This window comes from Bufo bufo, chromosome 5, assembly GCF_905171765.1.
Source record: "Bufo bufo chromosome 5, aBufBuf1.1, whole genome shotgun sequence".
Lineage (NCBI taxonomy): Eukaryota > Metazoa > Chordata > Amphibia > Anura > Bufonidae > Bufo > Bufo bufo.
In genome coordinates this window covers 391,739,654-391,763,705 of record NC_053393.1, presented here as the reverse complement: position 1 = coordinate 391,763,705, position 24,052 = coordinate 391,739,654, and the positions used below count along the sequence as shown (strand labels likewise).

Sequence of the window (24,052 nt, the reverse complement as noted above, 5' to 3'; positions counted from 1 at the left end):
TTCGGAAAATGTATGGGTGAATGTACATATCCTTTTGCGGTATGGAACGACTTACTTAGTGGTGAAATTCTTTATGTGACACTGTCCTTTTTTGAAAAAAATTTGGGGTGATTGTACACCTCCTTTTGCAGTATGGGCCAAATTACGTAGTGGTGAATTGTGTTATGTGAAACTGGCTTTTTTGGGGAAAATTCATGGGTGACTGTATACCTCCTTTTGCTGTATGGGCTGAATTACGCAGTGTTGAAATTTTTTATTTCAAAGCAAATTTTGCTGCTCTGTATCTTTTGTGAAGTCAATGTCTCCAAATATGCCCCTTTCGCGATTTACACCAAATACATTATTTTCATGTAGAGATCCAAGCATTATGTTGGAGGCATGTAGTGTATGCAAGCCATGTGCGACCCCTCCCAGCACTCTCACGCTGTTCTGCACCTGGTTTGCCTGGGCGAACGGAGTCACACAGGGAAGGAACTGCTCTGTGTCCTTCATCAAGAAATCGCATCCTGGCTTTCTCCGCAACAACTGAAAATCAAAACCAATGGTGACCAACAACGGGAAGAACATGGTGTCGGCGCTGCGTCAAGGAGGGCTGAGCCTACATGGCACACTTATTCAATCTGGTTGTCAAGCGGTTTGCTGAAGTCTTAAACCCATCTGCAAGACATCCTAACAATGGCCAGGAAACTTTGCAGCCATTCGTACACCGCAAAGCACACCCTCCTTGAGCTGCAGCGGCAGAACGGCATCCCCCAACATAGGCTGATATGCGACATTTCCAACCATTGGAATTCCACCCTTCATATGTTGGACCGACTGTACGAACAGAGAAAGGCGATCAATGATTTCTTGATGATCCAATCGGACAGGAGAAGTCCCCTGTGTAACTTTGATGCCAGCCAGTGGCAGCTCATGCGTGACACCTGCTGTTTGCTCAGGCCCTTTGAGGAGGCCACGTTATTTGTCAGTCGCCAGGACTACGGGATGAACGATGTCATTCCACTGCTTCATGTGTTGGAACAGATGCTGGTAAATCTGGCTGGTCAGAGAACTGGAGACGTGGCGCCTAGAAAGATGGCGGCAGAGTTTGATACGTTTGTCTGTCAATATCTCTGTTTACAGTCAGTGAACGGGAACATTATTTATTGCAAGGATATGCAAACACCAACCGATGGGGTATAAACCCCCAGAAGTAGGTCATCAGCACGAAGGAGCAGTAATTTTCACAGCTCGAGGTATCCTCCCAGAAGTTTGACCTCTGCATGTCGATGGTCTGTAAAGAAAAATTCCGCAGTGCACCCCTTTGGAAGAAACTCTTGATCCGGCACAGGCTGCTTTGCTCCTTCAAAAACAATGGAATCTGTACAGCGTGACACTGATTTATAATTTCTCATACACCAGACTGAAAGAGTATTCCAAGCACCTGTCTGCCGAGAAGCAGAAGAGTCTTGCCATTGAAGTGGGCTCAGAGCTTAAACTAAAAGCCAAATTTTCCTGTTTACCTGGACTCAAAGGAAAGGACAGAGATCCACTGGCTGTGCTCATACAGATTTCATCCAAGCCTCCACTCAGCAAGGCAAGCACAGAGGACCGGATTGTGTGGACAAGTTGGTTCTGTGGGACGTACACAGAGGACGATCTATTGGAGGTGTTACCAAAGACATTTACTTGCCTCCCTCTCTTCCTGTATAACGGCTCCGAGGCACTCACGGCTATCCTAGCGATGTGGTTCCAAAGAAACTTTGACTGTTGTTTGAGTAAGCTGGTGATCAGTTCTCAGGACCTTACGTGGCTAGCAGCGATGTGGACCGGGTATGACATGTCTGGGTCAGTGTCGGCCACAGAGCTTGTTTTCTCTGTGCTCGTCGAACCTTGCATGGACATTTCTTATGCCATCCACGCAGGGGACTTCAAGACTTTATGGAATGATATTCAAAAATCAAAGAATTCTTCCCCTGTCACGAGGGTGTCAAGAGCCAAGTCTGACTCCGTTATACCCGGGGTCAGGAAGTTGCAGTGGGTGGCTGCGCACTCTATGTCTAAAGATAGTGCTGTTTCTTAATGGTAGCTTTCTGGGTTTGCCTTGCAATCCTTTTTGGCTCACTCAGGGATCTGTAGCTTCTCCTCCTCAGCTGTTTCTTGTCCAGCAATCCCAACCTCCTTATATTCCCATCTCCCACTTCTCTGGTTGCCAGATATAGAGCTTCCTGCCTGGACTTCTATACTGACCCACTGGAGCTGTGTAGCTGTGATTCCTGGTTGTTGTTCCAGAGCGTTACCGTCCGGATCCCTGTTGGGCTTTTGTTGTCCGCTGTTGTCGCCCACCTGGGATTATATGTTTTGTCTGTATTGTCTGTCCTCTCCTTGGTGTTTCCTTTTAGTGTTAGTGGTGCGGACTAGTGTTCCCACCGCCCTATTCACTACGTAGGGTTCATCTCAGGGAAAGCCAGGGTTTAGGCACGTGATCGGCGTACGGGTGAGAAACCCATCTAGGGACGTCAGGGCAGTCAGGTGCCAGCCTCAAGGTGAGTTAGGGGTCACCACCTTTCACTCTCCCTTGGACAGGGCCTTCCCATTTCCCTCCCTTTGCGTCACTTATGTGATCGGCACGCCGGTCATGACACCCCCGTTCAAAAAAAAATAAAAAAAGAATTTGCTTGTGTTTTGGTAGCCAAAAGCAGAAGTAGGTACAAAATACAGAAGACATCTAAACATTCCATTCACGTGTCATCTCTTTTTTGGATCCACTCCTGTTTTTTTGGCATTAGCAATACTGATGGATTAATGACAAAATGCTGACCGAGTGAAGGCAGATGCTCCACAGACAGGATCCATTTTTTTGGGGTTATTGTTCTGACGGATCAGATGAAGGGCAAAATAATAAGTGACGTCAATATAAACTTACTGCTGACACCCTCTCCACTCTGTTGGGGGGCTCTATTTGTATAAGTGTTTAATAGAACAGGTTCTGTAGACATCTATGTGGAATCAGCTGATGACAGTGCAAATGGAGTGCGCTTCTTCTTGGCACTAACATTGACCTGTAAGGCTGAGTTCATACATGAGTTATTTGGTCAGATTTGGCCCCGTGACTGCCCAAATAAGTGAAGTGTGTGGTGATTCTAAGTGTGACGCGTGTCATCAGCATGTCATACGGACTCACAGTATTATTTCACTACCAAAGCAGACTCCCTATGCATGTTACTGAAAGGCACAGTGTTCAATACTATTATAAAGGCTCCCTGCAGCCAGGAAATAGACGCTTTTTAACGTAATTTGCTGCAAATTTATTTGGATCGAAACAAATTTTTCCCCAAAAATTTGGCGAACAGGCGAAACGATTTTTTAAAAAATTCGCTTATCTCTAGTCATGAGCATCAGTAACACATCCTGTCTCCACTCTTTTTTGCATACAGTGCAGAACATTCTAATAACAACCTTCCTGTACAAAATATATTTTTTCCAGCTTTAACCAAATCTTTATATGTTAATTTAAAATGGGCATCATCTTCCTTTAGCATGAAGATCTTTAACTAAGGTCATGACACTTCTTTGGAGTTATACAAAAGGTTTCATATTTCAGTTGCCAGGCTTTTATCAGTTACATTAGTAGTTCAGTTACTGGGCATTCAGCCAGGCCAGCTGCAGAACTAACCCAGAATGTCCTTAAAATCACTGACCCACGTTATCTATTTTTTTCCCCTAATCCAAAGTTGTATGTAAATATGAACTTTAAATTCAATCACATTGTAATAGCTGTGGTCCATGTCATGATCTACTGAGTAGAGATAGTAGAATCAATTCACCAGTTTAGCGAATAACTAACAAATCGGACAGTTTATAAATTCAATTAAGAACAGAATTTTTTTAATAAAATGTTTAAAGTAATACAAAAAACACTTGAGCACCTGAAGAGTCATGAAACAGTCATTTAATTAATGTACTGGAAGTTCATGGAAAAATGAGTGGGATGATTTTATATACACCTTTGAAAATTTTGATTAGATTTAGAATTCTGTAGCAATTCTGATCAACTGGGTGTGTTCTCAAACTATGTCATATGAAAACAAACTTGTCAGGGAATGATTATTGGGAATACTGCATTTCTGAATGTTGTTTTTTACCTCATTGTTCAGAAAGGAAACTCGAAAGAAGCCTGTCAAGGGAACACAATGTGATAAGGGTTACTACTAGGCCAACCAGAAGCCTGCAAGGAAGAACGCCAAGGCAGAAATAGTAGAAGACCACACGAATGAGAAGAGAACACCGTACAAGTGTCATGGTCTTACCTGCTTGCTGCTCTCCTTCGTTTGACATGTGCTGGCGGCCATCTTGGGTCCTGGGTTTCTTGTAGCCTTCCACCCTGCGGCTCCTCCTTCCCCTGGGAGGAGCTGGATGCCTAGCTCATATATATAGGAGGTCTGTGGCTTCAGTTCCTTGCTTGGTCCTCTTGTGTTCACATGCTTCTAAGACTGCTGCTGCTTCTGGTTCCTGATCCTGGCTTCGTCTGACTACCCTGCTGGTTCCTGATCCTGGCTTCGTCTGACTACCCTGCTGGTTCCTGATCCTGGCTTCGTCTGACTACCCTGCTGGTTCCTGATCCTGGCTTCGTCTGACTACCCTGCTGGTTCCTGATCCTGGCTTCGTCTGACTACCCTTCTGGTTCCTGACCTCTGGCTTCGCAAAGACTCTGCTCGGTTTCACCATCCGTTTGGACTTTTGCTTTACAGCTTTATTTTCAATAAAGCCTTCTTATTTTCACTTATCTCTTGTTGTACGTCTGGTTCATGGTTCCGTGACATTAGGACCAAGCCATGAATTCTGACGGTACAGGGCCATCCTCGCTACCCACGCTGGTTGCCAGACTTGATCAGCAGGATCACCTGTTGGGTCGGTTCGCTGTGGCGTTGCAAACCCTGCTTGAACGCACGGCTCATTTCGCTCCCGTTGCCGATGGGTCGGTTGTCGCTCCTGGGCTCGCTCCTACTGCCGCTCCGGTTGTTGCGCCAGAGTCTACCCCGACACCTGTTGTTGCGCCTGCGGTGTTTCGGGGTATGACCGGTTCTGCCCCTCTTCCACAGCGCTTTGGGGGAGAGCCAACTCAGTGCCGAGGTTTCCTTAACCAGGTGGGCATTTATTTCGAGTTGCTGCCACATGCCTTTCCTACTGAGAGATCAAAGGTGGGCTTCTTGATCTCGCTGCTCTCAGACAAGGCCTTGGCCTGGGCCAGCCCTTTATGGGAGAACAACAATCCGGTGGTTGCCGAGTTTTCCGGTTTTGTTGCTTCTCTTCGGAAGGTATTCGATGTGCCGGCTCGTGCTGCCTCTGCTGCGAAGCTCCTTATGTCCATCAGACAGGGTTCACGATCCGTAGCTGAATACGCCATTGAGTTTCGTACCCTGGCAGCAGAGGTGGGCTGGAATAATGAGGCTCTGGTCGCTGCTTTCTCTCATGGTCTCTCGGATGCCTTGAAGGATGAGGTTGCAGCTAAGGACCTACCAGTTGAGCTCGAGTCTCTTATTTCTTTCCTGATTTTGATTGACACCAGACTCAGGGAGAGACCTTCCTTTAAGGAGAACCTGCGGAGGTCTTCTAACAGATTGGTGCCTACGTTTGCTGTCCCACCCGTGCCTCCCTCTCCTCCCACGCCTCCTGGGGATGACTTGTCTGGGGGTGAACCCATGCAGCTGGGGTTTGCTCGCCTGTCCGAGGGGGAGAGGGCACTCCGAAGACGCGAGGGCCGATGCATGTACTGTGGTCTCGGTGGGCATTTTCGGTTGGCATGTCCGAACCGTCCGGGAAACGCTCGTACCCTGAGATCCTGTCGGGGGCAGATCTTGGGTGGAGTCTCCTCGTCCCCGGTTTCCCGTGTTGACAAACCACTGATCACTGTTGTCCTCTCCTGGGTCGGGGGCTCGGTGACGACCCAGGCGTTGGTGGACTCTGGTGCTGGTGGTTTGTTCATTGATAGTGTGTTCGCTGCCGCCAATTCCATTCCTCTGCAGGCTCGAGGTTCCCCACTGGCTCTTGAGGCGATAGACGGCAGACCCCTTCTGCCGCCACACGTGACTCATGAGACCCTTCCAGTGGGGATAGTCATTGGTGCCGTTCACAGAGAGTCGGTCTGCCTCCAGGTTATTTCGTCTCCACACTACTCGGTGGTCTTGGGGTACCCCTGGCTCCAGAAGCATAATCCGACTTTCGATTGGAGATCGGTCGAGATCCTCTCGTGGTCACCGCAGTGTGGGGCTAGTTGCATCCATGGGTCTGTCAAGTTGCTGTGTACTTCCTCGGACTCTCTGTTGCCTCCTGAATACGAGGAGTACCGGGATGTATTCGATAAGGTGCGCGCGGTTGCCCTACCTCCGCACCGCCCATACGATTGTGCCATAGAGTTACAATCTGGTGCCGTTCCTCCTCGTGGCAAAGTCTATCCACTGTCGGTAGCGGAGAATGAGGCCATGGAGGAGTACGTGAGGGAGGCGCTTTCACGCGGACACATTCGCAAATCTTCGTCCCCGGCAGGGGCTGGATTTTTCTTTGTGAAAAAGAAGGGCGGTGAGTTGAGGCCTTGCATCGATTACAGGGGTCTCAATCGCATCACGATCAAGAACGCTTACCCGATACCCTTGATTTCCGAGCTGTTCGATCGCCTTAAAGGGGCCACGGTCTTTACCAAACTCGACCTGAGGGCGGCATATAACCTGGTAAGGATCAAGGCGGGCGATGAGTGGAAGACCGCGTTTAACACCAGGACCGGTCATTACGAATCCTTGGTTATGCCCTTTGGGTTGTGCAATGCGCCCGCAGTCTTTCAGGAATTCATCAACGATGTTTTCCGTGACCTGTTGCAGCAGTGTGTGGTAGTCTATTTGGATGACATCTTGGTATATTCTGAATCCATGGAGGCCCACATTCTGGATGTCAGACGAGTGTTGCAACGGTTACGAGAGAACAAGCTGTTCGGTAAGCTTGAGAAATGCGAATTTCACCGATCCCAGGTAACCTTCTTAGGTTACATCATTTCCGCTGAGGGGTTCTCCATGGATCCTGAGAAGGTTTCGGCTGTCTTACAGTGGCCCCAGCCCAGTGGTCTTCGTTCCCTGCAGCGCTTTTTGGGCTTCGCCAATTATTATCGGAAGTTCATCAGGGACTTTTCCATGCTGGCCAAGCCTCTCACGGATCTGACCAGGAAGGGCAGTAATTCCCAGGTCTGGCCGCTCGAGGCCATCCGAGCTTTTGAGGCCCTAAAGTCTGCCTTTGTGTCGGCTCCGATTCTGTCGCATCCCAACCCTGGGTTGCCCTTTGTCCTCGAGGTGGACGCGTCTGAGACGGGAGTAGGCGCCCTTCTGTCTCAGCGTAGAACACCAGAGGGTCCTCTGCTTCCTTGTGGGTTTTACTCCCGGAAACTGTCTTCCGCGGAGTGCAACTATCAGATTGGTGACAGGGAGTTATTGGCCATCGTGCAGGCCCTTAAAGAATGGAGGCACTTGCTCGAGGGTTCGGTGGTTCCGGTTCTCATCCTGACGGACCACAAGAATCTGACCTACCTTTCTGAGGCCAAGAGATTGACACCACGTCAGGCCAGATGGGCTCTGTTCTTGTCACGTTTTAATTACGTGGTCTCCTACCTACCCGGTTCCAAGAACATCAGGGCGGATGCCTTATCACGGCAGTACTCCGAGCTGTCCAGGGAGGAGTCGATTCCGACTTCGGTCATACCTCCGAATCAGATCCTGGCCGCCATTCGCACCAGCCTGACCTCTCCCCTGGGTGAGCAGATTTTGGCGGCTCAATCTGGTGCTCCCTCTGGGAGACCCAACGGCAGATGTTTTGTGCCTGAGGAGTTGCGCACTCGGTTGTTGCGAACCTACCATAACTCCAAGACCGCGGGGCATCCTGGAAAGAATCAGCTGTCCTGGGCTGTTTCACGTCTGTTCTGGTGGCCTTCCCTACGTTCCGACATCGCCGCATATGTAGCGGCATGCTCCGTTTGTGCCCAGAGTAAGTCCCCTCGGCACCTTCCGTTGGGCCTTCTGCAACCCATAGCCACCGGGGAGCGCCCATGGTCACACCTGGGGATGGATTTCATTGTGGACCTCCCTGCATCCCGAGGCCATACGGTCATTCTCATGATTGTGGATCGGTTTTCCAAAATGTGCCACTGTGTTCCTCTCAAGAAGTTACCCTCTGCACAAGAGTTGGCCACGATTTTTGCCAGGGAGGTCTTCCGGTTGCACGGTTTGCCTAAGGAGATTGTGTCGGATCGGGGGAGTCAGTTTGTGTCCAGGTTCTGGCGCGCCTTTTGCTCCCAGTTGGGGATTCATCTCTCCTTCTCCTCGGCCTACCACCCTCAGTCCAATGGGGCCGCAGAACGATCCAATCAGGCCTTGGAGCAATTCCTTCGTTGCTATGTCTCCGATCACCAAGACAATTGGGTTGACCTCCTGCCTTGGGCTGAGTTTGCCAGGAACACGGCGGTGAACTCTTCCTCTGGGACGTCTCCCTTCATGGCCAATTATGGGTTCCAACCTGCCGTGTTACCGGAGGTATTCTCTCCCCAGGATATTCCGGCTGTGGAGGATCACCTTTCCGTCCTACGTGCTTCTTGGGTACAGATCCAGAAGTCCCTTGAGGTCTCTGCGCAGCGCCAGAGATTCCAGGCTGATCGCAGACGAGCGCCTGCTCCTTCCTACCAGGTCGGAGACCGTGTATGGTTGTCCACCCGCAACCTCAACCTTCGAGTGCCCACTCCCAAGCTGGCGCCTCGCTTTGTTGGTCCCTTCCGAGTGCTTCGCAGGGTAAACCCGGTAGCCTATGCCCTTGCGCTTCCTCCTGGCATGCGGATCTCCAACGTGTTTCATGTCTCCCTGTTGAAACCACTGGTGTGTAATCGTTTCACTTCCTCGGTTCCTCGGCCTCGTCCGGTCCAAGTGGGCAATCGTGAGGAATATGAGGTGAGCAATATCCTGGACTCACGCCTGGTCCGCGGTCGGTTGCAGTTTTTGGTCCATTGGCGTGGTTATGGTCCAGAGGAGCGTTCCTGGGTTCCCTCCGCAGATGTCCATGCTCCTGCCTTGCTCCGAGCCTTCCACGCACGCTTCCCTCAAAAACCGTTTTGTGCTCCGCGGAGGAGGGGCCCTTGAGGGGGAGGTACTGTCATGGTCTTACCTGCTTGCTGCTCTCCTTCGTTTGACATGTGCTGGCGGCCATCTTGGGTCCTGGGTTTCTTGTAGCCTTCCACCCTGCGGCTCCTCCTTCCCCTGGGAGGAGCTGGATGCCTAGCTCATATATATAGGAGGTCTGTGGCTTCAGTTCCTTGCTTGGTCCTCTTGTGTTCACATGCTTCTAAGACTGCTGCTGCTTCTGGTTCCTGATCCTGGCTTCGTCTGACTACCCTGCTGGTTCCTGATCCTGGCTTCGTCTGACTACCCTGCTGGTTCCTGATCCTGGCTTCGTCTGACTACCCTGCTGGTTCCTGATCCTGGCTTCGTCTGACTACCCTGCTGGTTCCTGATCCTGGCTTCGTCTGACTACCCTTCTGGTTCCTGACCTCTGGCTTCGCAAAGACTCTGCTCGGTTTCACCATCCGTTTGGACTTTTGCTTTACAGCTTTATTTTCAATAAAGCCTTCTTATTTTCACTTATCTCTTGTTGTACGTCTGGTTCATGGTTCCGTGACAACAAGGTGAAATAGTAGTCCAGCCAGAAGTAACTCATCAAATCATCTAGCATCTGGTTGGCTTCTCTAATCCCAGTGATCAAGTCTTCTCTGTAGGGAAAATATACTATTACACATTGACCATCCAAGTTAATGGTTCGGCCAGGCTTGAGAAGGAAACCTTCTTTCCTCTGAGCTTTCTCTTTTATCTTCCAGAGAGAAGACACAAGATTGGAACCCCTCTTAATGATGTTCCTATGTACCAAATGGTGTATGCTGAAGGTGGATCTGTTTCAAAACATTGGGAAAGATTTACTAATCCTAACAAACAGTGTAAACATGTGGCAAATTTATTACTGTGACTCAAGCTGGGTAATGGACTTGGTGTATCTTTAGATGCTATTGTTTAACTTTACACCATCTATTGTTTGGCTTACTGTCAGACAGAATTTTGCACCAAACTTTTGGCACAATTTTGGCAGATGCTGTGGCATCCTACGCAATTTTCTTCTATTACATGCCTTTTTTCATTAGGCCATAGGCCTTGTTGAGCAAGGTGCAAAGCATATGTGCTAGTGGTTTTGTGAATGCAGTTTCTGGTGAATATAAATGTGACAATGGTATTAAATATAGGCACATAACTATAGGTGGCGAATCTGGGCATGGGAACCCAACACTGCCACATAATCGAATGCCAATGTTTATTTTTTATGTACTATATCACTTTATTATCCATATGTTTTATAATGTCAATGTCTTTAGCAATTAGCTATGACATCAGTTTTGTGTGAAATCACTGAGCACATTATTTTAAAACTGAAATACGATATCACTGTGACTAACAACCATTTTACATGACTTTTTGTATTTCCAGCTCTCTCTGCCACTCAGGACCTTCACAGAGCCTGGCCTCAGAGATCAGGTCAATGTCGCAAGATCAGCTATGCGTCAGCATTGCTCTGAAGCTATCCGTTCTGATTGGACTGCACCTCAGTGATGCTGCAGACAGCACCTACAGAGATAAGTGGTCTCTGTCCCATTGGACATTTGCAGCGAGCCCCTGAGGAGCTGGTGCAGAGGATAGGAGTAATTGTGGACCTGATGACGTGTAGTGTCACGGTGTACTCTTTGAGGCCATTGCTCCCTGGGGACAAAAGTAAAAGTATAACAGTCTTTCTTTACTTAGTGCAAAAAATACAACTACATATGCCACAAATTATAAGTACAAATTGCAGTTTCTCTGGCACCAGATGAGGAGGTATGGTGGCTGGTTAGATGTCAATAGGTTGTTACTAGTGGATATAGATGTCCACTGTTGTACAGGCTTAATGTTAGACTGGCCAAGCGATGGTTTAGGTAGGTGGTGGTGTCTGAGCTGTTGTCCCTAATCTTGCAGCAGTGTTTGTGAAGCTGTATTTTGCTAATCACTCTGCTGTCTTGTCTCTCAAGTGCTTTCTTGAGGCATGATTAAAATGTTCTCATAGGAGAAGAATACCTGGTTCCTGAGTTTTCCTCTGGCATGTTGGTCTCACGGGGGAATAAGATATGGTTCCTGGGAGTGGGAGCTCTGACATGTGCTTCTTCACTCCCCCACTATCAGATCAGGAATTCTCCTCTCCTTTCTCGGTCTCACTAGAGCACAACCCCCCACCCTGGCAGAAAGCAGGACCAGCCCACTTCTACCAAGTAGGGAAGAACAGGGTGGTTAGCCCTTTTTCTGCCAACCATTGTCAACCATTACCTCCCCTGCTGGAATAAATAGAAAAAAGAAACAGATGACAGGTCCTCTTTAGGCCTCTTTCACACAAGCGTGACGGATTGGCTCCGGGTGCGTTCAGGGTGTGTTTAGTGAAACTCACACCATTTTGCAAGCAAGTTCAGTCAGTTTTTCTGTGATTGCGTTCAGTTGTTCAGTTTTTTTCCGTGCGGGTGCAATGCGCTTTGATGCGTTTTTCACGCGAGTGATAAAAAAACTGAAGGTTTACAAACATCTCTTAGCAACCATCAGTGAAAAACGCATTGCATCCGCACTTGCTTGCGGATGCAATGCGTTTTTCACTGAAACCCCATTCACTTCTATGGGGCCAGGGCTGCTTGAAAAACGCATAATATAGAACACGCTGCGTTTTTTAAGCAACGCAGAACTGGTGCATGAAAAAAACGCTCATGTACACAGACCCATTGAAATGAATGGGCCAGGATTCAGTGCAGGTGCTATGCATTCATGTCATGCATTACACCCACGCGGAAAACTCGCTCGTGTGAAAGGGGCCTTAACAATGTTATCCATGTATTGTAATATACTTTGCGACATCACTATGTGGGTTATTCCTGTATTGTGAAACACTGGAGTAATAATCACTTAATGTGGCATCACAACTCTTTAGGCATGTGCTATGAATTTCACTAGCATAATCATCTCTGTAGGCTATCACTGATACCCCTGTTTATTATTTCTGTAGGTGCAGAGGTTTCGGTTACACTGGGGAACATGTGCTTGTGGTAGCCCAATGGTTCCTCTGCCAGATTATAGGACATCAGTATTTAAATTTAGATTTACATCAAGGCTCAAGAACTTCAAAATATACATTTTTTCTACTGCAACAGCAAGGTAGTGAGAGTGGATTAAAATTTCCCTAGAAGAAGATCTTGTCAGCAAATTAAGCACCATTGGTGTGAGAACATTAGTATACATAAAAGAGAAGAGTTCAGTCTTGTTTCATGGAAAACATAATGTGACATATGAGCTAAAATAACTGCCATATATGCGACTATTATCCAGGATTATAAAAATGGGTCTATTTGATTTTCCTGAGACAGCTCCACACTTGTCAACGGGCTGTGTTTTCTATTGCATCCCTGCCCCCACTCTAGCAAAAAAAATGAAAAACATTCAATTTTCTAATCCTGGAAACTCATTTTAGATTTTATGGGACCCTCTGCCTGAAATTAGTGAGCTATAAAAGGTCTGGAAATCTTTATATTTTTCAACATTTCTCTTTCATTTTAGAGAGCGCCTGGTAGGTGTAAGCAGTCTTATAGGTCATGCAGTTGATTCTCCGGAAAAATATAAGCAAATTAGCTCTTTTTTAAAAAAAAAGAAAAGAAAGCTGGGCCTCTAAACTATGTCTCAAGGCCTGTTTTCATGGTCAAACATCGACTTAAGATAGCTATCATCCAAATGGTGGCCCCAGAGACAAGCTTTTTTTTTTTTTGGAAAGAGAGCTAATGTACATATTTTTAATTTTAGTTAACCATTAAATGGTCATATGTAGGAGAACTGCCACTTTATATGTAGAACAATATCTACTAGTTAAAGGGGTTATCCTATGATTGATGTAAAAAATGAAAACCAGACATAATTTAGGACATGACAATCTCTTTCTAACAAAGCTCGAACCAGCCCTTTACCTCGCATGGATCCAGAAATCTCCCTATTAATTGTCCCAATTGCTCTGCTGGATTTTTTTTAAGCTAGCAGCTCAAGGGTGTCTCCTTTCTTAGCAGGTGTGTCCTTTCTGCAGCAGCTCTCTCCCTGTAACTGTCACACCTTCTAAAAGAAGATAGGGCCGGTGGCAGTTGAAAGATGGAACTTAGCGTGGTGCACAGAAAAATAAGTAAAGACCAAACAGTAGGTGGTGCTATACAGATACATTTTATTGAATAAGGGTTCATTCACACGACCGTGCCATGTTTTGCAGCCCGCAAATGGCAGATCCACAAAACACGGATACCGGCCATGTGCATTCCGTATTTTGTTGAACGCACAGGGCGGGCGCTATATAGAAAATGCCTATTGTTGTCCACGACTGCGGGGCTGCGGAACGGAACAACAGATATGTACAGCACACGGTGCGAATGAATGGGTCTGCATCCGTTCCGCAAAATTGTCGGAATGAGCCGTGTGAATGAGCCTTTACTCAGTGGCTACACAAATTTTTTTATTACATGCAATTACAAAACTATTCAAATTCAGGTGTTGGTTTGAAAATGTACAATATTTTACATAAGACAACTCCTTTAACAAATTAGAAAGCATTAAAAATGACAGATGACAGTAGAAAATTATCCACTGCGCAAAGACACATTACACATTTGCATGCAGTATGTAAACTATGATGATTGTAAATTATGTGGACTACATTCAAAACATTTCATAACTGCAGCTTGGTGTTCTCTGTTTCTAATGAGGTGCACATAGCAAACAGCATGTGAACAAGCTCTGAAAAGGATTGTCCATACAAGAGTCAATTATGGGAAAAACTGATGGGTATATCCAAAAAATAAAAAAAGCATAAAATTATATATTAAAAGGTTACAATCAGGTTTATGTTGCCTGAACTATAGGTAGCACAAAATCCCATCAGGATCCCTGATGAAACAGTGCTATGCTGTGGTTCAGGCAGTATAAACTTGATGATGGGTTCTCTTTAACCCTTTCAGGACCAAGCCATTTTTCACCTTTCTGCCCAGGCCATTTTTAGCAAATCTGACATGTGTCACTTTATGTGGTAATAACTTTAAAAAGCTTTTACTCATCCAGGCAAATTCTGAGACTATTTTCTGGAAACATATTGTACTTCATGACAGTGGTAAAATTAAGTCAAAATATTTCATTTTTATTTATAAAAAAAATACCAAATTTACCAAAAATCTGAAAAAAACTAGCAAATTAGCAAATTTCAATTTCTCAACTTTTATAATAGATAGTAATAACTCCAAAAAAAATAGTTATTACTTTACATTCCCCATATGTCTACTTTATGTTTGGATCATTTTGTGAATGTCATTTTATTTTTTGGGGACGTTGGAAGGCTTAGAAGTTTAGAAGAAAATCTTGAAATTCTTCAGAAAATTTCCAAAACCCACTTTTTAAGGACCAGTTCAGGTCTGAAGCCACTTTGTGAGGCTTACATAATAAAAACCACCCAAAAATGACCCCATTTTAGAAACTACACCCCTCAAGGTATTCAAAACGGATTTTACAAACTTTGTTAACCCTTTAGATGTTCAACAAGAATTAATGGAAAATGGAGATGAAATTTCAGAATTTCACTTTTTTGGCAGATTCTCTATTTTAATTTAAAAAAATTCCACTAACAAAGCAAGGGTTAACAGCCAAACAAAACTCAATATTTATGGCCCTGATTCTGTAGTTTACAGAAACACCCCATATGTGGTCATAAACTGCTGTACGGGCACACGGTATTGCGCAGAAGGAAAGGAACGCCACATGGTTTTTGGAAAGCAGATTTCACTGGGATAATTTTAAGCTGCCATGTCCCATTTGAAGACCCCCTGATGAACCCCTAGAGTAGAAACTCCAAAAAATGACCCCATTTTGGAAACTACAGGATAAGGTGGCAGTTTTGTTGGTACTATTTTAGGGTACATATGATTTTTGGTTGCTCTATATTACACTTTTTGTGAGGCAAGGTAACAAAAAATTGCTGTTTTGGCACATTTTTTTTTGTTATTTACAATGTTCATCTGACAGGTTAGATCACGTGGTATTTTATAGAGCAGGTTGTTACGGACGCGACAATACCAAATATTTTTTGGGTTGTTTGTTTTTAGTTTTACATAGTAAAGCATTATTGAAAAAAAAAATGTTTTGTGTCTCCATATTCTGAAAGCCATAGTTTTTTTATTTTTTTGTCGACTGTCTTATTTAGGGACTCATTTTTGCGGGATGAGATGACGGTTTGATTGGCACTATTTTGGGGTGCATTCAGGTGTCGAGTCCTGGGAAAAAAGTGTGGGAACTCACCCAAGATCCACTTTTACCCAGACCCCGCCCCCCAATTTTTTATATATATATATATATATATATATATATATATATATTAAGAAAAGCTCTACCAGCAAACTACTGGAGCCCAGCCTGTCAGTAACCAACTGAAAAAAGAGCAAATTTAATAATAATATAGGCTGGCTCACAGTATTTTTGCATATAAATTTATTAATGCACTAAATAAAACAAAAACTAACTTAGTGTCGACATATCAGCATAAGAAAAAGCAAGAAGAAAAAGAAAAAGTAAGTGGAGCCCCATTGATCGGAAGCGGTGCAATCACTATTGCTAAACGGCACCTGAGCACAGAGTTTTCTTTGCACGAGATTGCAGTAAGGACACTTTGCGAACCTCTCCGGTTCCAACAAACTGGTAAATCGGCATATAATTGTACGGACATTTGAGTGGTTCAATTGAATGAGTCTTGCAGTTACACTTTAGCCATAAGGTCTCATCTATTTTGGAGTACTCCAGCTGTTTAGGTTTTGTGCGTGAGCTCCGCACTTTATATACCTATTTAATGTATTTATGCTGATATGTCGACACTAAGTTAGTTTTTGTTTTATTTAGTGCATTAATAAATTTATATGCAAAAATACTGTGAGCCAGCCTATATTATTATATATATATATATATATATATATATATATATATATAAATATATATATATATCACAGAAAATTCAGTGCAACATAAAACGTAAACAAACACTGGAATTTGCGCTATATGTCTGTTCAGGCGTAATTCGTCTCTTTCATATTATAAGCTCCCCTTATATATAATTTTCTTACAGTTCTGAAGACTCAGGGGTGCTGGCTGGCTTGGCCTCAGGGGTGCTGGCTGGCTTAGCCTCAGGGGTGCTGGCAGGCTTGGCCTCAGGGGTGCTGGCAGGCTTGGCCTCAGGGGTGCTGACAGGCTTGGCCGGCAGAAGGAGTGTGGGAGACTGTGAGGCCTTTTTTCTCCAAGCTGCTCCGGAAAAAAAAAAAATTCATTATACCTCAGGTCAGACCACCAATCAGACCCCCAATGTTAGCCTTATAGCAGTCCCCAGTGCCTCTTCATCACCCCTCAATGCCTCTCCATCAGCCCCCAGTTCCTCTCACCAGCCCCCAGTGCCTCTCCACCAGCCCCCAGTGCCTCTCCATCAGCCCCCAGTGCCACTCCATCAGCCCCCAGTGCCTCTCACCAGCCCCCAGTGCTTCTCACCAGCCCCCAGTGCCTCTCACCAGCCCCAGTGCTTCTCCATCAGCCCCAAGTGCTTCTCCATCAGCCCCCAGTGCCTCTCCATCAGCCCCCAGTGCCTCTCACCAGCCCCTAGTGCCTCTCACTAGCCCCCAGTGCCTCTCCATCAGCCCCCAGTGCCTCTCCATCAGCCCCCAGTCAGTGCCTCTCCATCATCCCCCAGTCAGTGCCTCTCCATCAGCATAAAATATAAAATAAAAAAAACACTTACCCTCTCCTGCTCCTGGACGCCGCCGCTCCTCTCCTCCTATGCGATCTGCATCCTGCTGTCGGCTGAGCTGTGAAGGCTGCGCACAGCGTGACGTCACAGAGCGCCTCAGCCCTCATGCCTGTGCGCAGCCCTGCACAGCCGACAGCCAAGGACAAGGAAGCGGTGAGTACAAAGCCTTCACCGCTTCCTGGTCCTTTTACCCAGCGTTAAAGACGGCCCTGAAAGGGAACGGCGTTCCTGCTATTAAAAAAGTGCAGGAACGCCGTTCCCACACGTTCCTGCAGGACTCGAGACCTGGGTGCATATGACTTTTTGATCCCTGCTATCACACTTTTTGTGATGTAAGGTGGCAAAAAATGGCTTTTTTGACACCGTTTTTATTTTTTACGGTGTTCACCTGAGGGGTTAGCTCATGTGGTATTTTTTATAGAGCAGGTTGTTACGGACACGGCAATACATAATATATCTACTTTTTTTATTTATTTAAGTTTTACACAATAATATTATTTTTGAAACAAAAAAAATCATGTTTTAGTGTCTCCATATTCTGAAAGCCATAGTTTTTTCAGTTTTTGGGCAATTGTCTTAGGTAGGGTATAATTTTTGCGGGATGAGATGATGATTTGATTGGCACTATTTTGGGGTGCATATGACTTTTTGATTGCTTGCTATTACACTTTTTGTGATGTGGTGACAACTAAAATGGCTTTTTTGACACCGTTGTTATCTTTTTTTTAACAGTGTTCACCTGAGGGGTTAGGTCATGTGGTATTTTTTTTAGAGCAGGCTGTTATGGACGCGGCGATACCTAATATGTCAACTTTTTTTATTTTATTTTACATTTAACACAATAATATCATTTTTGAAACAAAAAAAAATCATGTTTTAGTGTCTCCATAGTCTGAGAGCCATAGTTCTTTTTATTTTTTGGGCTTAGGTAGGGGCTCATTCTTTGCGGGATGAGGTGACAGATTGGTACTATTTTGGGGGGCATGCGCCTTTTTGATCGCTTGGTGTTGATGTAAGGTGACAAAAAAAAATTTTTTTAGCACAGTTTTATTTTACGTTTTTGACGGTGTTCACCTGAGGAGTTAGGTCATGTGATATTTTTATAGAGCTGGTTGATACAGACGTGGCGATACCTAATATGTCAACTTTTATTTTTTTCCCTATTTTTTACAATTTTTTTACTTTATTTTGGGAAAAGGACGCTTTTTTATTTTTTACTTGAAACTTTTAATTTTTTTGTAAAACTTTATTTTGGGGGTCTGATCCCCTTTACAATGCATGACAATACTTCTGTATTGTCATGCATCGGCTGTAAGTGTATTACACACTGTAATACACTTACAGCCTTCCTGCCTGTTAGATCCAAGGGGCTGGATCTCACAGGTTCTCCCGGAAGGCAGCCAGGATGCCTAAGGAAAGCATCGTGCTGCCTTTCATGCCATCAGATCCCCGTCACAGCAGCGTGGGGACCCGATGGCTGCTTCCTCCCTGCACGGACACCTCACGTGCCGCGGTCAGCGCTGACTGCGGCTGTGCAGGGGTTAATGCGCCGGCATCGATGACGGCGCATACAGCAGGGGTCCGGCTATCAGTGACTGCCGGATCCCTGCAGCTGATCGGGTGGGCGCATCATCTACACCCACCCGATCAGCGCCGCCGTACATGTACGGCACTGGGCGTGAAGGGGTTAAAAGGGTTCTCCAGGAATTAATAAAATAAAATTACTGAAAATCCTTAAGTATTACTTTATTATAAATTTATTCCCAAATATCTTTCATTATTTATAATGGCTCATTTTGCCTGGGGAGCAATCATTTGGGAAAATAAAATGGCCGCTGTCCTATTAGTACACAGATAACCTGTCCTAATCATACAGGACAAGTTACTCCACAGCACTGAGCTAAAAAGCTGCCTCATCCTCCTCTCTGCTCTGCTTGTCAGGGATTATGATCCTGAATACAGTTTATAAGAACTTATCTGAATGTCTGTAAAAATTTAGTTAATGAGGAGACATGAAGTACTGAGAGGAGGGTGGGGATGTGGATAATGAGCACCAGCACTTGTATGCAGTGTCCATTACCACAGTCTGTCCTGTCCGTCCTCTCTGTACTTTAGCTATGCCACGAAATACTTTCCTACAGAGATTCAGCTGAAGATCTTATCATCTGTATTCAGGATCACAATCCCTGACAAGTAGAGCAGAGAGGAGGATGAGGCAGCTCTTTAGCTCAGTTTTGTGAAGTAACTTGTCCACCTGTGTGATCAGGGCAGGTTTTGTGTGTACTAATATGATGTCAGCCATTTTATTTCTCCTGATTATTTCTCCCTAGACAAAATGAGCCATTATAACTAATTAAAGGTATCAGCACTTTTACTGACCTGCTATACACCAACATGTATCAGCACTTTTACTGACCTACTATACACCAACATGTATCAGCACTTTTACTGACCTGCTATACACCAACATGTATCAGCATTTTTACTGACCTGCTATACAGCAACATGTATCAGCACTTTTACTGACCTGCTATACACCAACATGTATCAGCACTTTTACTGACCTGCTATACACTAACATATATCAGCACTTTCACTGACCTGCTATACACCAACATGTATCAGCACTTTTACTGACCTGCTATACACCAACATGTATCAGCACTTTTACTGACCTGCTATACACCAACATGTGCCACATATCATCTACAATAAAAAGAAAAAAATCAATTTAGCAAACATAAGGGAGGATTTCATCTTTCTAGCCTCCAAAAACTATTAGCAATTCGCAATCCCTTATGCGAAAGCCAGAGACATTTTGGCATGGCGTGTAAAAGCATTTTCATAGTTTGGATTAACATTTCCATGATGCTTCTATCTGTAAAAACAAATTGATCTTACAAAAGGCCGTTTCCCAGCAGTCATTTGGCTGGAAGTGATAGGAGCTCATTTTAACTGGATCTGTTTACTTAGAAAGGAGAGTGGAACAGAGTATCTCAAACAGTATGCTTCTATTTCCCATTCCACATAGAAAGTGTGTCTATTAAATGTGACTTTTACTGCCAAAGCACTTGTCATTTTACATTAGCTGTAGCAACTTCTGCTGTGACAAAGTGAGCAGCGTCTCCTTTTGCATAATGAAAATATTTTCACATCTCTGCTCAACCTGCTAACTGCGATTACAGCCAATTGGCCTATGAAATGACATTAGCATCCAGCACGACTATACGGAATCACTGTGGCTGTCTAGCCTCTTAAAATGTGCTTTTCTATGTTCTGAATTGCAGATATGTGCACATTGTACTAAAGAAGGAACAAAAGGGCCAGCACCAAACAGACGTAGCTAATGAATCCTGGGTTCCTGCTTTTACTTTCTTGAATTTTTTTCTATTCTTGCAGAGCCAGGGGATTTTAGCAAACGTCATATTTTAATTTGGAGAACAGAACTAATTTAAAGTTACGTGATGCCGTGAGTCCAAATTACCATGCAAGGATGAAGGTAATATCACCATCTGAATGTTTTATACTTTTGTTAAATAAGGTCTTAACTCCCCAGAATTATCTTAAATCACAGAATTTTAAATGACAAAAGAATTGATTAAAATGCTGCTGCCGGATTGATAAAAATTTTTTACTGCGGGCTATAGTTTTAACTTAAAATATTATCATATACCTTAATATTTCCCAATCTTCTGAGATGTCATAGAAACTTGGCAAAAGTTCACCTTGGTGGTGGATATGGGCTTAGATCTTGTCTTAAAATAATAAAGAAAAAAAGCCAGCAATTGTCGAATAATCCTAGGTGGTTAGTCAATGATATTTCATCAGTGCACGGATGTTCCCATATCCATAGAAATCCAGATGTGTCAAAATCCAGCACCGATATAAAAACAATCATTTATTTTATCATTTAAAATAAGACAACACAAAACACTCTGCCTATTTTGGTGAGTGTACAACTCTGTGGAATATGTTGGCACCCTGCATATACTTAGCATCAAATATAACAACATTAATTTGTGCTTCCTACAGCGACGCACACAATACAACATATCTATAAGAAAAAAAAACTTCTTAACCAGACTTTATTGTTTTTCTATTATTCTAATTGGTTACAATTTGTTACAATTTTTTTTATAAATTTTTATTTAAAGGGCATCTGTGAGCAGATGTCTACCTATTAAACTCGTTGACTTGTTGCATGTGCACTTGGCAGTTGAGGTCATCAGTGTTGGTCCCATGGTCACATAACCTCACAAACAGATGGCACTGTTTCTCAATAGGCATCTCCTTCTCCCTGCGATTGGGCAGCTCACAGCCAGGGAGAAGGAGACACCCCCTGAGAAACAGGGCCATTTCCTCCTCCCTGTACGAATGATATGAATTTACATACCAGGCGGAAAAACAATACGGAGGGGGGGGGGGGGGGGCACAGTGGGCAAACAGAGCAGAGCATAGAAAACATAGTAAGCAATATAACATGCCTTCAGTATGCCCTACACTGCAAGCTATTTACATGATAATGTCAGGACCGGTGAAAGGTCCCCTTTAACATGGAAGGCACATGTGATCAACAAATCAGTGGGAACTCACACATGTTCTCTTGACCAAACATGCAACAATAAATGCTGTGCATTATTGTCTAGCAGCAAGACAATTGCTGTAAAGGCTGGATCAGCAAGACACAGCTAGAAACACAGTACTGTGCAAAAGATTTAGGCACAGTAAGAATACTTTCAAAAATATACGTTTCAATAGATTATTTCTATCAGTTACAAAATGCAAAGTGAATGCAGAAGATAAATCTAAATCAAATCAATATTTGGTGTGACCGCGCTTTGCCTTCAAAACATCATCAGCTCTTCTAGGTACAGTTGCACACAGTCTTTGAAGGAACTTGGCAGGAAGGTTCTTCCAAACATCTTGAAGAACCAACCACAGATCTTCTGTGGATGTAGGCTTGCTCAAATCCTTCTGTCTCATCATGTAATCCCAGACAGACAATTGAGTAATCATGGCTCTATGGGGTCCATATCATCACTTCTAGGACAACATGTTCTACTTTATGACGAAGATAGTTCTTAATTACAATGGCTGCATGTTTGGGGTTGCTGCATGGTTGCAGAATAAATTTATATTTCAACTTTTAAACCTTCTATTTTTTTTTAAAGCGTTCTTACTTTGCATCATTTTTCCAAACCTGCCTAAATATTTTGCACCGTGCTGTATGAGTATAAAAAAACAGGGAAAAATATTGAGCATGATTTTGAATTTGAATTTTTTAATTTGATAACTGAGAATACAGTAAAAGGAGCAGGAAACATTTGAGACAAACCATCTGCCTGGTATATAGGTACATCTAAAAAAAAATATATATCATTAAAAAGTTAATTTATTTCAGTAATTCTGATCAAAAAGTGAAACTCATATTATATAGATTTATTACACACAGTGATCTATTTCAAGAGTTTATTTATTTTAATGTTAATGATTATGGCTTATAGCTAATGAAAATGCAAAAGTTAGTATGTAAGAAAATTAGAATATTGTGAAAAAGTTCAATATTGTAGACTGATGATGTCACACTCTAGTCAGCTAATCAACACAAAACACCTGCAAAGGTTTCCTAAGCCTTTAAATAGTCCCTCAGTCTGGTTCAATATTCGACACAATCATAGGGAAGATTGCTGACTTGACAGTTATCCAGAAGACATAGACACCCAGTTATCTACATAGTCATAGACACCCTCCACAAGAAGAAAAAACATCAAATGGTCATTGCTAAAGAAGCTGGCTGTCCACAGAGTGCTGTATCCAAGAAAATTAAAGGGGTTATCCAGGAAAATATATTTCTGATTTGTCCTCAGGATAGGTCATCAGTTTCAGATATTCTGAGGTGCAACAGCTGGGACCCCTGTGGATCAGCTGTTAGAAGAGCCTAGAGCACTGCAGCCTAGTTGCAGCTCAGCCCCTTTTAAGTCAATGGGCCTGAGCTGCAATACTAAGCACTGCCACTATACAATGTGTGGCGTTGTCCTTGGAAAGCTGCAGAGCTACGGTGAAGGAAGCGGCTCCCTGAAACAGCTGATTGGCGGGGTGCTGGGATTTGAACCCCCATTGATGGGTTAATGGTGACCTATTTTGAGAATAAGTCATCATTATCTTTTCCAGGATAACCCCTTTAATGGAAAGTTGAGTAAAAAAAAAAGGTGCACAAGCAACAGGGATAACCACAGCCTTGAAAGGATTGTCAAGAAACAGCCATTCAAGAATTTGGGTGAGATTCACAAGGAGTGGACTGAGGCTAGAGTCAGTGCTCCAAGAGCTACCACACACAGACATATTCAGGGCATGGGCTATAACTTATGTCAAGCTGATGAGACAACATCAGGAGAGTCTTACCTGGGCTAAGGAGAAAAAGGACTGGAGTGTTGCTCAGTGGTCCTATTTTCAGATGAAAGTACCTTTTGCATTTCATTTGGAAATCAAGGTTCCAGAGTCTGAGGAATAGTGGAGACACACAATCCAGGTTGCTTGAGGTCCAGTGTGAAGTTTCTACAGTCATGGATGGTTTGGGGAGCCATGTTATCTGCTCGTGTTGGTCTACTGTGTTAAATCAAGTCCAAAGTCAGAGTAGCTATCTACCAAGAAATTTTAGAGCACATCATGCTTCCCTCTGTTGGCAAGCTTTATGGAGATGCTGATTTCATTTTCCAGAAGGACTTTGCACCTACTCACACTGCCAAAAGTACCAATACCTGGTTTAATAACTACCATATCACTGTGCCTGATTGGCCAGCAAACCCAACTGACCTAAACCACATAGAGAATGTACAGTATGGAGTATTGTCAAGAGGAAGATGAGAGACATGAGATCCAACTATGCAGATGAGCTGAAGGCCGCTACCAAACCAGCCTGGGCTTCCATAACACCTCAGCACTACCAAAGGCTGATGGCCTCAATACAATGCTGCATTGATGCAGTAATTCATGGAAAATGAATCTCTGCCAAGTATTGAGTGCATATACTGTTTGTACATATTTTTCAGTAGGCCAACATTTCTGAATTTAAAAAGATTTTTTAATTGGTCTAATTTTCTGAGATACTGACTTTTGGGTTTTCATTAGCTTGTTG

The 24,052-nt window shown here is 44.1% G+C and overlaps 1 pseudogene; it reads left to right on the top strand.

Annotated features, from left to right (window-relative positions):
- The first annotated feature begins 1,155 nt into the window (after positions 1-1,155).
- LOC121002537 lies at positions 1,156-23,781 on the top strand (annotated as a pseudogene).
- The last annotated feature ends 271 nt before the right edge of the window (positions 23,782-24,052 follow it).